This window comes from Camarhynchus parvulus, chromosome 4 (assembly GCF_901933205.1).
Source record: "Camarhynchus parvulus chromosome 4, STF_HiC, whole genome shotgun sequence".
NCBI lineage: Eukaryota > Metazoa > Chordata > Aves > Passeriformes > Thraupidae > Camarhynchus > Camarhynchus parvulus.
Window position 1 is genome coordinate 33,317,980 of NC_044574.1, and position 15,821 is coordinate 33,333,800.

At 36.9% G+C, this 15,821-nt stretch overlaps 1 protein-coding gene across 31 annotated transcripts in view; it reads right to left on the reverse strand.

Moving 5' to 3' along the window:
• Window positions 1-15,821, reverse strand: part of TENM3 (teneurin transmembrane protein 3) — a 1,284,378-nt gene that overhangs the window by 346,848 nt on the left and 921,709 nt on the right. For 2 of the 31 annotated variants that reach the window (XM_030947655.1, XM_030947666.1), the window contains one exon: window positions 208-417. The exons of 28 other annotated variants lie outside the window; for them this stretch is intronic. The gene's annotated coding sequence lies outside the window, so the exon portion shown is untranslated. Of the gene's footprint in view, window positions 1-207; window positions 6,891-15,821 lie in introns of those variants that run through there. One more of the 31 variants, XM_030947670.1, reaches the window with a different exon arrangement.

Below are 15,821 nucleotides of genomic sequence, written 5' to 3' on the forward strand. Positions count from 1 at the left end.
CAATCACTGCCATCCATCAACTTGGTAAACAAGTAAAATGTATACTCTGCCATCTGCTAGCTATTAGTCTATGTAATCACAAAATATCATGTAATGTAATCATAAAAAACCACTATTATTACCTACTCTTTCAATTTATAAGCAAATATTTCTATCTGTCAAATGATTTTATGCTAGCATGAGGCTTGAACCTTCTGCGCTGCTTACCATCAATCTAGTCGTCAATCTAAGATAAGTCTGTCTCTTGTTCAGTCCTCCTGCATTTGGGAAATGCTTAGCATGGCACTGCTGTGTTTGATCCCAGAAGAAATCACATGAAGAGCAGGCTCAGTAAATGATCCAGCTGTCAAGGGCCTGAACAGTTTAACAGCAATGGCTATGGGAGGAGTCTTGCTCTTGGTCAGACTGGCTTAGATGCTGCCAAGAAAGAACAGAATTCTCAGTTCTCAGATTATTTCTTTCTGCATCATATTCTAGTTACTCTTGATGCTTATCTTTAAACATATTTCCATGAGAAAGAGCACTAGAAAAGTTACAATTTTCTCAAATTACCTCTTTTAAAGGTAGAAATAGCTGTTCTAAAATGCTTGAGTAATAGTGCTTTTTTTTCCACAGATTTCCAACCAAAACTATCCATTAGAAAGCAAACACATTAGTAAGAAACTCTGCAGCGAGACTAAAAAAATCATACTGAAAGTTTTTTCAGTGGTAGGTACTACTAAAATATGTTTAAACAATGGAACTTGATCTTGTTCCTAGAAATTTCTCAATAAACTGAAAAGTCTTCACATAAAGAGACATTCACTATTTTTACCAGCTCACAGAACTTGCCAGAGTTATTACATCATCAGACCAATAGCAACAAGAGGCTCACTTGGCTTGAGCTAAGACACTTATTCCCTATTAACTACTTTTAATTTATGGCAGAATACCAAATATTTTATGGCAATACTTAAGCATATTCTTTTTCCCACCAGGTAAATGTCAGAACCAAAGGTAATAGTGCAAGTGACACAGAAGCCATTATTTCAGCTGTACATGACTCCCATTTGTTCCTGAAGGTGATCCTCTGCCAGCTTGAGGGCTAGAATCTGCTTCTGCAGTGACAGAGCCAAGTGGAACAGCATACCAGGGGAATACCTGGGGTGCTGGTGGCTTACCAGGTATCACAGTAAATTAAAATGGCAACTTTTTAAAGATAGATCCACTGGGCTAAGATTGACTTTGAAACTCTGCATGGATAAGTCTCTCAAGCTACAGAAATATCTTTTCTTTCTTCAGATCAGCTGTTCCAGAGCTAATTTCCATATAACCTCTCAGAAACCGTCATTTTATTTCATGCCTTGGTCAGTAAAATTCTGTCATATCCCACAAACACTATCAGTACACCTTAAAGATACAGTCCAGGATCCCAAATCAATTAACAGTGTAATAACACAGCTGCAGGGACAGGAGAGAGATGATGCTTTTTAAAACACAAGTATGAAGTCTGCACCACTGGAAAGAGCAACCTTCTTTGCATCTTGGGTAAACACCAGCAGCAATCAGGATTTTCTTTGAGGCAATAGCCACTCAATCTGGCACATGGTGCTGCCAATCCAGTTTTGGAGCCCTTCAAGTAACAGAGGTCATCCAAATTAATGAAACAAGGAGCAGACTCAACCAGATCTCTCAAACACATCTGTCTCCTGAATCTAAACTTGTCATCCTTTTCCAGGTGTTTGCTAAATATTTCTGCAGTTTGTATGGCAGACTGTCCTGCAATAGAGAGGAATTAAGAGTCCAAAACCCACATTTAAAAACTACATTATCCATGCTGCAAGGCGACCATTAAAAATTATGGAATAAAATATGTATAATGGCAAGTGAGATTTCCCATTTAAAGCTAAATATTAATAAAGAATGTTTCTCAGTTTATGTAAGTTTCATGTATTTTGATGCAATCTTTATTACATTTGCTACAGAGTCCATGACTGATACCAAAGAAAACAGTAGCAAGATTGTATCTGCCAGTATCACTCTCTCATTTTCTCACTTCCTAAACCTTGTGTGTCTATTGTATTTGATTTTGATATCTAAATTTATTATATATAGGGCTTATGAAATTTTAAAATTAATGCTTTCATAAAAAAAGTATACATAAATAACAGAAATGAGACAGTGATTTTACGGTGGTTTTCAGTCTAGGAGAAGTTTCATTTCTTAGGAGGTATCCTCTAAGTCTATTCAACTTGACCACTAATGCCAATCTTTACATCAGTGACTGAAAATTTAAAGGAAGTCTCCAAAAGCAAAGGCATTTTCTTTTTTTCCCTGGATCAATTCTGTAATTATGCCATATAGTATATGACACAAATAAGGAAATTTAGTGAGTCACAGAAATGGAAGACTTCAGTAAATGATTGCACAATATTTTTCAATTAGACACAGGCACAAAGAGATAAATAAGTGTGGGGGGGAAGGGCAAGGGGGGAAATGAAAAAACAAAAATGAAACAAAAAACCACAAACAAACCAAAAAACTCAACACCCCAACGACAAACCAAACCTTCTGGATTATGCCAAGTCAAATTCCCTCTGCAAAATTTTAAAACAGGCTCTGTCCCTAAACAGTAAAGCCACATGCCTCTGTCACCTTTATAATACATAAGGAAAAGGGAATGTCCCAAGAGAAGAGCATACAATGGATATCTTCAACCAGAGAAGTTGAATTATGTTAACCATTATCATGTACAGTAAAGTCATAAAACAGTTTGCTGGCATCAATTCTATACTTTTACAGAAAAAAAGTATTTTTAATTTGTTACAATACCTCTTATTTAGTCTATCTAGGTATTTGTTTTTAGAATTCGTAACTTCTGATTACTTCAGAAATTCTAAGACCAACTTTACAGAATCACACCCAACAGGCTCAGTTTGTAGCTGTTGCTGGTGGCTGTAAACAAGAATGCAGAAAAATGCCTGCTTGGCCATTTTCCTGCTGCATTAATATAGAGGGAAATTTACCTCTGTCAATAGTTGACATGATAAGCTGCCAGCACTCAAACTAAAAATGTTTACTAGGCTAACAAGGCAGTGATTCTCTGAACAGTGGCAGCAGACAGGAGCGCTGCTCTACTGTCTAATGGTACAAACTTGACTTCAACAAAAATGACTGCTACATCTGCCAAACCAGCCAGAGCGAGCTTAGGCAAGTGCAAGCAAGACCACCCTGTCCTGCACCATGTCAGAATGGCATGAATAAGAGACACACGTCAACATAAAAGTGCTTCTGGGAAGTAAAAAAGAAGAAACGCAGAGGAGTGAATTGCTATCGACTCAGAATTGTATTTTGATTTGTATTTGTACCGGGGTACTGGATACTCCAGTGATTGATTTATTGTACTGCTAAGCCCTAATATATTTTGAAGACAAGGAAACATAGGTATTTGACTGAAGAGATGGAAAGTGGGATGTGATGTGCAGGGCTGGAGCTATGGAGAAGTCACAGCAGCACACTGGAGGGCAAGCTCTCAATGCCGTGGCTGAAGGCAGGTGGCAAGGAGATGGGGTAAGGTGAAGCAAATGCAGAACTAGAACTCTGCTTTCTCCCTCCCACACTGCCAAGTGAATCTCCACTAAATTTATTACTTTTTACACATGAAAATAAAACATACCTTAATTGCAAATTGAGAATGTGTATCTGCAATAAATATCAAAGCACATGTATTTTCTCAGAAAGAAAAGGCAGCATAACCAGAAAGTAAATTACAGCTATTAATTCCCCACCCAAATTTCTGATGTTATCCATTATATGCAATTCTGTTGTGGATATGAGTTCATGACAAGTAGATATTGCTAAAGCAGTCCACTACTTTTAAGTGACAATGCTCTCACTTGAGACATCAGTTAGGGGAGATATTAATAATCCAAGTAGAGTTCAATTTCTTACATTGCAGTCAATATTTTAACTCTCCACAACAAATGGCCAAACAAGATTTTAACCCTATAACAAATGACTGTGCAGCATTTTAACAACCAATAACAAATGACTGTGAACACAAGTGTAAAGTATCTTCCCTAGCTTTAGATGACTAAATAAGGAAAATTAATATTGAAGAGTCTTGGATGCAAGATCAACACACCTATTCATATTTTCAAGAAACACCATTATAAAACCAAAACTACACATAAATTGAGGATTTACTTCCATATCCTTTAAGATACAAATAATACTATATTATCAGGAAAAAAGTATTTCTATTCAGCATTTCAGATTCAATTAAGTATTTAGTAAAAGTTAGGTAATAATGTACTTGCTAGGACTATCAAAAGGAAATTTTTTTCATACAGCTAAATTTTTAAATCATCAACTGGTTTTGTTAACAACCCATACTCCACCTTTCTCAGCCTGGACTCACATAGCTGATTGGAGTTCTTCATGTACGAGATTTTCCTTTAACGCTATGTAAGAACATATAGATACATACTTGACAAAAAAATAAGAATCAATATATGATTAGCAGCAGGATTGTTACAAACACACAGGGTCCTGCAGATATCAGAAGGGTGTATCCAGGGATTCTCAAAAGTCCAAATGCCTGATTCCTACCTAATAGGGTCTTAACCCTTTTCTCTTGACAAGAGATTACTGAAACTCAGAATAGGGGCTGTGCTCCCATTTTCTAAGGCAAAGTCCATGCTTGGCAGTTCAGTTCAAGCACTTTGAGTTCAAGTGGCTTTTAACAGGATCAGAGACCAACAAAAAAAATCTAAGTATACCAGGTACATAGCTGTTGTTTGCTTTGTCCCTTGCAGTGGTGATCCACTGACCTACCAAGGTAACCTTAGGTGAACAGAAGTGCGGTAATATTTCACTACATCACAATCCATTCCAGCTTCTAGGTTTATACTGCAGAGAAGACTTAATTTCTGCTACTAGTACGAACATATATTAGAGGATATTTTAAAAAAAAAGAAGTCTTAGAAAATTACACCACAAAATTTTCTCTAAGAATACATAAAATTAGTAACAGTAATGTTAGAATATTTCTTACAATATTTTTAAATAGTTTCTCAATTGATTGGTCAAAACTTGTGGAGCACAGTACATGGATGGGTTTTTCTGACACGTGTTTGGAATGACTGGTGTAGTTCACCAACTGCAAGTTCCCCTAAGTCAGGGAAGTATACTAAACTCATTGGTTTTGCTTTAAAAATATGTTCCCAAAGTACATATTGTACCCAAAGATACAAAATATGTACCCAAAGATATATTTTGGAAAAGACATACCAGACAGACCACATAAACACCTCCTCTCCCAACACTTTCATTGTAACTCACACAGAGAGCATCTTAGATTTTCAAAGACATTTGCTATGAGGTATCAAGTACACTAACTTCTTGCTCCTGAAAATACCATTTGCAGCAGTGACAGCTTTAGTTCTTTACACTTCATTAGCACTGCAGTCAAGTCTCTTTCTTCAAAAGATAGTAGTGTTCATACAGAAAGAAAAATAATTTTCAGAGACAAGAAAAGTGATATAACCTTTTGGATAACTTCATCTTCAATGACTTATGTAATTTTAGAAGCTCCTGATTAGCTAGAGGGTTACATGAGAAAAACCCCACACCTTCCCACTTTTATTTTCCCTTCAAGAACACACATAACAGCAATTTCATGTTTTAACTAGATTATCAACTACTTTCAGACCCTATATTCTATAGAGTATATATTCTCTTATGAATAATACAATCCTCAAACTATGCAGCTTGATTCTGCAAACTATTGCAGAATGATTGCACACATTACAACAGTTGGTTTCTTTTTTTGATGAAGACAGCTGAAAATAATAGCTCTTTATAGAGATAGGTGCAAAAACCAGAGAGATGCAAGCTCCTCATCTCAGCCAAGAATGCAGACTCCGATTACAAAGAGGAGAAACAAAATGTAAATGTATGTCAACTGTGTTATAAGGTAACAGAACTCAACATCTCATGAGTTACAAAACACTCCCTTGCAGCTCCAGTATATCAAAACAGATGCCAACAAGTAAAATCCTAACAATGATTTAAAAGCAATTCACTATTCTTAGAGTGCATCATTTTAAAAGCTCTAGATCAAAAACAAACAGGCTTGGTGTGTTCAATTAATCTGCATCTTACCCAGAAGTAAAAAATGAGACACCCAAGCCTGCATCCCACAGCTTTGTAATGAGAATGGTTAAGGGTTGCAACTGCCTGCCAAGAGAGGCTGTGAAATCTTCATCCTTGGGGAATTTCTGAGTTTGACTTAACAATACCCTCAACCACCTGACTCCACTTTGAAGGAAGCCCTGCTTTGAGCAAGGGGCTGAACTAGATGACCTGAAGAATACCCCTACAACTGTAATTATTCCCCAGTTTACCCTACCACACACTGGAGAACCCTTTAATGAGACACTAACAAGAGCTGATAGAACTACAAAATATACATTCATGACCTGAATTATGAATTTCCAAACAAGAAAAAAAAAATTATATACTACCCTGAAAAGGTGATTATTGGTCAAAAGTCAGATGGAATATCTTTCAGTGAACTAACAGAGATGCACTATTTTGACACTGTTGCCAAGAAAGGACTGCAGGTCCCAGGAGCTCAAGGCTCTGAAGAGACTTTGGCACAGTCCCTCTCCTTGTCTACAGTGGCAAACATCTCCATTCTTCCCTTAAATTAGGCATTGCAGTAGAGATGATTAGGCCTCCTAGTAAGAGCCTGACCTCATAAAATCCTGTTCACTGTGTGTGCAGTGCTTCACAGGGCTCCAAATCTTGAAGGCATTCTAGATTAATCAGTCATACCACAAGGAAAATGAGTGAAAAGGACAGCACTAAAACACAGTGATTCCAGATTAGGAATAATGTTAAAACAAATAATATATAATGTTAAATAATAACAGATAATGTTAAAACAAATCTATGCACATGCCAAAAAAAATGTAAAGGCACACTCCTCCCCCTGCCTCAGTTTCCTCAACAGCAAGAACAAACTGCTCAAGCCAAAGCTATTTTGTATATCCAAGCTTCTCTTAACATAACTTTTTCTTGTCCTAAGGGAATTTCTCAGCACCCCTGAGGCCATGTTGAACAAGTTTCTCCTTTCTCCAGGTATTTCCCAGTGCTTTGGGAAATACTGCTCCCATTAGAATTCTTAGTTCACTTTGTATGATGACATGTGAGATCAGACTCACAAATCTCTTCTAAACCTCTTAAAAGATTATTAACTGCTTCTGAGTTCAAATGTGAAAAACCAGTCTAGCCAGCAGCTATTCCTTTGTAAAAGATGCTCCTTTTAATAATAATTTTTAAAAAGGCAACTATTGACATCATTATTAGGCCTATGCCAGGTAAAATTTTGCACCCCATCACTTGTGGATGTTCTTTCCTGTGGTGTTTTCAGCCCAACATTTGTCCATTTTCCACAGCCTCGCAGCAAACAGCATCAATCTGCAGAAGACACAAGATTACCTTACATCTCACAGCATCCTTTCAGCCACACACTGATGAGACTTACAAATACCACAGTCTAATGAAGTTAATGAATTTTGTAACAATTTAAATCAAAGTTGCCACCCTTTGCCATGTCCCCAGAATTCCTCCTTTGCACTGGCATTTTAATGATTGCAAGGTGCACAGTTTCAGAAAGAAGTAACACTACTCAAGGAAATAAGAGGAGCTTAAGGTTAATATTTGCTCTGCACAGCACCCTGAACCAGCCTTGATTTGGTTTATATAAACACAGGCAAGGACACAAGAAAACAGTGCACCCCTGCCTTACTTTTGCTTAGACAACAACAGAACACCAACCTCACAAATGTGACTTGTAGTTAAAAAAAAGGACAAATACACCTTTTTTATTTTTCCAAAAGTAGAAGTACTCAGTGCATCTATATCTGCATCTCCTCCTTGAAACACAAAATCATTGAATATACTGTGCCTCCCTGAGTTTTAGTTTTCCTGTAAGTATTTATTGAATCCCTAAATGGCAACTTTTTGGCTGAATTTCACGCCACCTGTTTTTTTCAAGTTGAATTGGATGTTTTTATTGGATGTTTTTTTCCTGGCCTCCAACTACAAGTAGTTGGAGGCCGGGAAAAAAAAACCCAAACAAATTTATTTTATCCATTACAGAGCCAATCAGAATGACTGTCTATAGTCTATGACACAAGAGAAGTTTTTCCTGAAATCTCTAAGCTTCTTCTGCAGCTTATTTTTTAATCCTTTCAAACAGATTTTTAAAAAGAAACTTTAAAAGGTTAATGTCAATCCCATTATTTCAAATAGTCTTTACACAACTTAAGAATGTTGCCATTCAGTGTTGCCCAGGAATCCAATTAGACTCCAAATCAAAGTGTCCAAATTACAAAAGTACCATAAAACCTACTGTGCTGCTGCTAACAGCATGCTAGATGATCATGTTTGCTATGCATTTTAGGAAAAGTTAATTCTCATATAGTTTCTATTGTACTATAGTCTGGTTCCACCTCCCCTGCCCACAACTTAGCTTGCGCAGATATTCTCCTTTACAACAGTACAACTGTGAAGTCCCAATTAGACTGAATAAATCTGCATGTGATATTTTAGCCCATTCATAATATTGAAATAATTCTTTGAAGTACTGTGCAGCACCATATGGTATTTTATCCAGTTTCATCATTTGTACAGAATAGCTTGCAGTGATTTGTTACACAATATTCTGAAATATACTGCAGCTGTAGTCTGCAGGAATATAAGCTTTCTCCTTTTTGCATTTCTTATTAGGATCTCAGGGATGCTTTAAAAACCTTAGCAGAAGATCCACCTATAAGGGTAACAAGTTCCTGAAAAATCAGCTTCTATCCAAGAGGGAAAGAGATGGAAAACAAACAGTTAAAAATTAAGGTGTACAAAATTAATTTTATGGTTTCTCTTTAGATACCTAGAGCTCTTAAAATAACAGAGATCTTGGAATTAAGGAGATATTAGTATGCTTGGGACTATGCAAACTTAATTTCATTAAAAGCATTGTCTGTTACACTTCCCACCACCAGCACTTTTTTTCATTAACAAGAGCAGGTAATGACTTGAATTTGCTTTAGCATTCAATGCACATTGGATGCATGTGTTCAACTGCCTTTTTTTTTAAAAAAAGATGAGCCTAGCAGAACCTCAGTGTGATACATTAACAAGAATGGATTCATTAACAATCTTCATTTAAAAAGTACTTTTTATGTACTCACACAACAAAGGGAATTGTTTCTGCTCCAGCCCATTCACTCATCCTTTCTATTGCTGCCTTTGAAATTCCTTTCAGGAGTCCTCTGGAATGGAAATTTCTATACTGCTGTTACCAGGCATCCTTGCATGCTGTTACATGCCACCTCCAAATTGCTATGCACCCTTTTCCTTAAATACAAACTGAAAGTGCTTGGCACCATGGAAATATAAAAGCCTAAACACACCTTTTTTAGACTTCAGTTATTCTTTTCACCTGTCTGCACTGTCAGGCTTTACAGGCAGTGTGATTTGCAAGCCATGAGGACGTTGTGGTTTGTGCAGCAGACAGGTCTGGGCAGGCTGGCAGCTGCAGGTAAAGCAGCACCACTGCCCGACCTCTACAGATCTCCCCTGCACTTGATGACAATTATTCACAGTAGCAAGGCAAGCAGATGCACCAAAGCAAAGCCACCACAGTCCCCAACCCAACATATTCATTCTCAGGGTTAGAAACTTCCCAAAATATCATTGAATGAAAATCATTCCTTAATGGCAATGCAGTCAGTCAGACCCTTTACCTATGTGCTGTAATTATTAAAACATTCTGTAACCATAGGTAAGAATAATTTTGGATAATTTTAATAATATTTCAGATGAAACATAAAGATGAAAATGAAAAAAAAAAGTGAACACTATTGAATATATATCGTTAGAATTTAGTTTACAGAGAAGACATCTAAGCACTGCCTGTGCAAATTGCAGATAACAGAGCCTTATAAATAAACTGGCAAGGATGGTGGGAAAATGTCATTTAAAGACAACACAGGGTCCTAGAATATTAGCTGTAAATACATATAATAAGTAGAAAAAAAAGGTTTATCAACCTTACCAAAGAAATCTAAGATAATGCAAGAAGGACAGAGCATTGTTTCAGGTATTTTTACAATTTTGTTCAAACTGTCCAACATCCCATAAATTAATCCAAAGCACACATTCCCTCTTTATTTACAGGTGCATTACGACGTGCTTATTCTAACAGCAACCTAACTGTGCACATGGCAATGCACGTAAGCGTGGTTACAATTTCCACTCCTATGAGTCCTTTGTGGTTACCGACCAAGCAATGAATTTTATTACTATAGTGATAAAGCTCATGTATGAATCTTACAAAAGATGAATGACCTCATTTTTCCTCAAAGGGGAGTTCCACTGCTACAAGAGTGACGGCTGGCAAAATAATTATGCCATCAAAAGACTAAACTGATTCAGCTGGAACTCCAGCTCTGTCAGTAATGCTGCTCATGAATATTACTGAAAACACTTATGATCCTGGCAAAAATGGCATTAGAAGACTATGACAGTTTTTCAGATAGGTAATATTCCAGAGAATGCTGGGTGAAGTTAGAAAAAGAAATAGTGAGAGAGATGATTCACCTGACCCAAAGTGAAATTTGAAATTTATGTAAAAGGATACATTCATATACTGGCATTAAAAATTGTTAAATCTCTAAAATCCTGCCTCTGGGGAGGTATCCAGCAAGCATTATAAACAGGAGCAATACTTGTTTTCAATGGATTGCACATTTAAGCCTTGAAATGTAAAAGTTAAAGCCTGCAAAAAAATACCATGCATTAGTTCTTTTATGATAGAATTTGTTATAATGGCAAATTCTACCATGCACAATGGTTTTGTGTACTTGGAATAGTATTTCCAAGGAACACTCATGTATAGTATCTGAACACTCTCAAATTAAAGAATGCTTACAATGGTGTTAGAAACAAATAAGAAACCCACTGGGCAACTACTTACAATGAAATATAAATTATCCCCCACAATTTACAAAAAGATGCAGTTCTAAGTGAAAACACCACATACAACCAGGCAGAATGCTAAAAAGCTATTTTACAGGTATTACTAAAAGCAATATTCAACTTTTTAGCATTAAAGAATAACAACACTAAACCCTCCCTTGAAAGTGATTGTTTCCATTGTTGATAGATCAGAAACTGAGATTCCAAAACTTAACCTTTGACTAAAAGATATCAAATCTTTTTAGGTCATGGGGTCCTACATGAGGTCTCTCAGAAGAAAGCATAAAAGTCCTAAAATAACAAGCACATACACAGGTTTCTCTTAATTTGCCCTGTTGGATTCCCATAATAAGGGCTTAATAGCTCCAACCCCAGAGCAACTCTGCAGTCATCAACAAGACCATTTACCACATGATTTAGCAAACGTGTTCCCAAGATTTTCATTTACATGTGCTACACAGAATTGAAATTAATGTAGGGCAATTTATGAGTGATATTATTCTGGGATTCACAGTTCTTTGCATAGCCGATCCAAGAAAGAATCTCAATTTCCCAGAGGCCTACACAAGTCACACAGTACCATCCTCTTCCTCACCACTGTGCTATGGGAAACCAGTCCAGCATTGTGCCCTTTCCTTTTCCAGACCAGGATTTGGGTTTGAAGAAAGACAGTGAAAAAATTAATAAAATGTAGTCCCATTCACATAAACCTATGGTGAAATTCACACTTTGCAACACCCAAACAAAGCACGCAGCCACCTTTCAGAAAATGTGTTTTCCTCACCCCAGATTACTGTGTCTGTCTGGGAACTGGAGCACCATGCAGCCATCTGAGTTACAGCCCAGCTAATTGTCAGCTCTGCCTTCCTCTGCAGCACCACCAGCTGAGCACTCCAAACAGCAGGAAGCACCAATGTCAGGCAGTGTGCTGGCTGAAATCAGGGATACCCAGAAGATTGCAGAGACTATTTAAACCAGTGGATCAACGCTGCTCCTGGCTCTCCCACTCACTCTACCTTGTCCACAAACTTGTATGAGGGGAATGTGTGACCATCATGCAAACTGAGAGGTGAGCGCAGGAACCCATGTTACTGGTCTCTCTTCCCCACCATCTTCTCCTCACTTAACAATCCATATACATTAAGTCTACCCACATAGCTGATATTACTCCCTAAAGAATGTAGAGTCCTCCAACAGAGGACACACAACTCTAGCTCAAGTCTTTGCAGTACTGATTAGCTTATAGATCTTGCCACACAAACTTCAGCTCAGCCTTGGGGTTGCTTACATTTTTTTTAACCCCTCTCCCTCAGCTCTAAGGCAATGGGATCTACTCTAACCTTACATATTTTTCTTTTGTGAAATGACAATCATGGTCAGTGAATGCTCACCACCCTGGTTTTATTTAGTTTATTCCTCCAGCCCTCCAGCAGTAATTGAAATATATGCAATTAAATGTGTCCACACAAAATGATGGTCTAGCACTTCAAATAAGTGTCTTCTGAAGAGAGAAGTCTTCCCTCTTAACAGACTGTCAATTGATTTTGTCAAAATTATTTTATTCTGACTATATTCTAAAGGATTGACAACTAAGTACAAAATGAAATATTTCATTCTAACCACATTCTAAAGGATCCACAACTAAGTACAAAAAAACCTTACAGTCTTTTCCATGATCTCATAAAAACAAACAAAGAAAAAAAGATTCAGTGGAGTTTGAGATCACCACACAAGACCTAACTTGATACAACCTTCCATGTAGGCAATGAATTACTGATAGTTACCTTTGCAAGCAGAGTTCTCCCAGCAGTGCCAAATCCACCTGGCACCATTTCTGCTGGAGAGGAAAGCAGCTGTTTATTTCATATGAGGAGTCACCAGAAGCCTTTAAAAACCCACAGTGTCCAAAAGGACACAAAATGGAAGGAAGTTAGCCAGGCGGTGCCTCCCTATGCCCCCAGAAAACCCACACAAACCTTCAACCCTAATTTGTATTTTAGATATCCTCTTATCATCATCTTGACATGTGTGCTTCTAGAAACAGAAGAAACTAATTTGTCTTAGTTAATTTTTAGTCTTTTGGTACATCACCTTCCACAGCTTTTCAAAGATCTCTCATTACAGCACTGAAATATTCGTGACTAGAAAGACAAAAGAAAACCATCAACAGAAACCAGACATGATTTCTATCTTCCCCTCTTAAAAAAAAAAAAAGTGAGCACACAGGAGAAGCAGGAGATAGGAAGCAACAGCTTAATATAAATTAATTTGTTTCCAGAGAAATAATAGAAATAAATAGTGCAAGATGGATAAATGACTGAGCTGCCATCTGCTTCTGTACTCAGCAGCAGTTTGGAAACACAGCTACTACAGTGAAGTGTTTTGCAAACACTGTAGCAAAGAGGGCAGTATGTAAACTGAGGGGAGTGAGGCAACAAAGCAACACTGATATCCACTCATCTGTAGGAGTTTCTTACATGTGTCACCTTTCTAATCACAAAGCAGAGAATCTCTTCAGATAATGTAAGCCCCACGCGTGTTCCGGATCTGCACTTGCCAGCTTGATGCTCCTACACCTGCTGATATGCAGAACTACCCACACAGAATATTTATTTTGTCCAGAAACATTCCTAGTACCTCAGACTAACATAGCCCTGCACAGAGAAGCATCTACAATTTTGGTTTCAATTTCCTTAAAATACAACTAATCTGATCACAAGCAGACAAATACAACAGAATAATTATAGAGTACAGAAGTGTAACCAGTAGCTTCTTAGTTTTTTGGAAAAGTATTTTTCAGCTACTTTTGTGACAGATTATTAGCTAATTTGCTTCTAATGTGCTATCAATCAATGTAACTATATGTACATATAAAACTGTTTAAAAATATGTAAAAACTTATAACTATCTAACTATAGTAACCATCCAGAGATGTATTTCAAAAATGTATTTCTCCAGGTACAAATTCCACTCAACTGGCCACTGTCTTAGTGATTGATAGATAAGAAAACTACCAATATTATATTCACCCATCAGTTTCTCAGAAATGGCAATTGCCCAAAGAGCAACTTTTGTAACTTCAAGCATGTCACAATTATGCACATTGGCTCATATTTCTTGACTGTTTCTGCTTCCTACCCCTAAGGTATGACACCAAGAAATCCTAACAGCTCAGAAGTTACAAAATACTGCTGAATTAGCAGCACCACAGAGTAACAGAGATGCATAAGTGCACACATGCAGGAAAATAACTAAATTCAAATTAAATTTCAAAATCCTCTTAAAAAAATTCTAAAAATTCATCCAGAGGCTTACCATGTTAAAAAAAAAAAGAAAAAAAAAAGAAAAAAGGAGAAAGTGAAAAGCAGAAAAGAGCTAGGAAAGAATGCTAGCACATAGAAGTACAGGCAGCAGGAATGCAGCAGAACACACTTGATTTCTTTAGCCCGTTCTAAGTGCTCATATTCATCAGATCCTCCCCATCTCTCATGCAGAGCTCCTTTTTCTCACACCACTTCTCAGGTTCTGGTGAAATAACTCTCCTGTTTTGTGTTTGTTTTCACACAAAATACATGAATAGTGGACTTCTAGACAAACATGTAGATAACTTTTATAATTTACATCAACTTGATGATCTACTTTATCTCAGGTTTAGACAACTGTGAGAATTACCATTTCTGAATAGTGTCTATTCACTCTCTGTGAGGAAGTAGAACTGGACTCTCCCATGATTTTTCCTAACTACAAAGAAGAATCCTGTTAAAATGTCTGGCTCAGAAATAATGGCAGACTTTCTAGACATGAAAAAAAGGTCACATTTTATTTTTTGGTCAAAAAATTCTAATACAGTTATTAACTTTTAAATCAACTTGTTCTTCCCTGCCCTTAAAATAATTAAAATAAAAAGAAGTGTCTCAGACAGTTCAGTCATTGATGATTAAGGCATTTACAATGTGTACAACTGCTGAAAGCAAAACCATAGACAACAAATCCATTCAAACAATCTGGTGCCATAATACTAAATAGCTACTCTAAAAACTCACCACATCATTTGTTATCTTAGAACCTTTCTGTTTAACTGCAATTAACACTACATGAATAGAGCCGTCTTGGACTGTGCCTAACCAAGCTTCTAGCATTATTCTAAAATTGTCCTTTTACCCAGTTTTCATGGTAAAGCTTCTTTGAATTAAGGAAGTACAGTAACAAAAAGATTAAGGAATTCTGGCTTCAAGAAATGGTATGAGAAAGCATTAGTCATTAAAGAAATAAGTATTCCTCAGGGTATGCCAACCCTGAAAAAGCTAAACGCTGGAAGGTCAGCTTTAGGTCAAGGTACACCTCATTCTCTATCCTGCAACACAGGAAAACAAAGCTCCCAGGCTCTTCTTGAGAGACAGCTAGGGCTATCAAAGAGACATCTGCAGATTTCTTAACAGAGACACTGATCTAAATCAAACACTCCTGGATGCAAATAGAGCATTAAAGTCAGATGACTTATGGAGAAGTTCTAAATTTATCATGGAAAGATAGCAGCAGCTTAATTAAAGCTGTTATCAGCTTCCACTATGAATATTTGCTATCAGCTCTCCAGTTCTCGCCTCAGACATCTGACTTGATTTAGCAACTAATACACATTTAAGACAGAGTTCAGCACTTATGGAAAGGTTTTGTACAAATACACATTTGTCAGATTCCAATTTTCATATCTTTTACCATGAATTACTTATTTCTTCAAGTAGATTTGCACAAAAAAATAATTATTTTAATTAAAGCACCTGCTTTTGATAGTTTAA